The sequence below is a fragment of the Alexandromys fortis genome, unplaced genomic scaffold, assembly GCF_014885135.2.
Source record: "Alexandromys fortis isolate MF-2015 unplaced genomic scaffold, M_Fortis_MF-2015_v1.1 scaffold_232, whole genome shotgun sequence".
NCBI classification, from domain to species: Eukaryota; Metazoa; Chordata; class Mammalia; order Rodentia; family Cricetidae; genus Alexandromys; species Alexandromys fortis.
The window spans coordinates 542,712-543,198 of record NW_026068110.1 but is presented as its reverse complement, the minus strand read 5'-3'; positions in this window follow the sequence as shown (position 1 = coordinate 543,198).

The following is a 487-nucleotide window of genomic DNA, read 5'->3' as shown; positions in this document are numbered from 1 at the left end:
TTCTGTACATATGTAAAAAAGCACACACATACATACAGTAATAAAAACCCACCAGGCTATCATTTATATCCTTCAGATTTCAGATGAGGTTTATTGTTTTCTAGAAAGGCTTTTGATAAAATCAAGTTCTCCCATAACCAACATGACCCCGTGTCACTCGGAAACTGATTGAGAAGCGGGCCAGAGAGGTGGCTCAGTGGGTGGAGACGCTTGCCACCAAGCCCTACAACTGGGACCGGATCCCTGGGATCCACGCGTGGAAAGAGAGAACTGACTTCTGCACGCATGCGCACGCATTGCCCCACAAACAAACTACTGTAACCTTAATAGCTAAGGCTAGGATCCGCCTCTGCTTTTGCAGCAGCTCTGTGGTCACACACAGAGACAATTCCCACCCCCACTGCTCCACCCAGCCCTCCCAATTCCCACCCCACTGCTCCACCCAGCCCTCCCATACCCCCCACTGCTCCACCCAGCCTTCCCAACC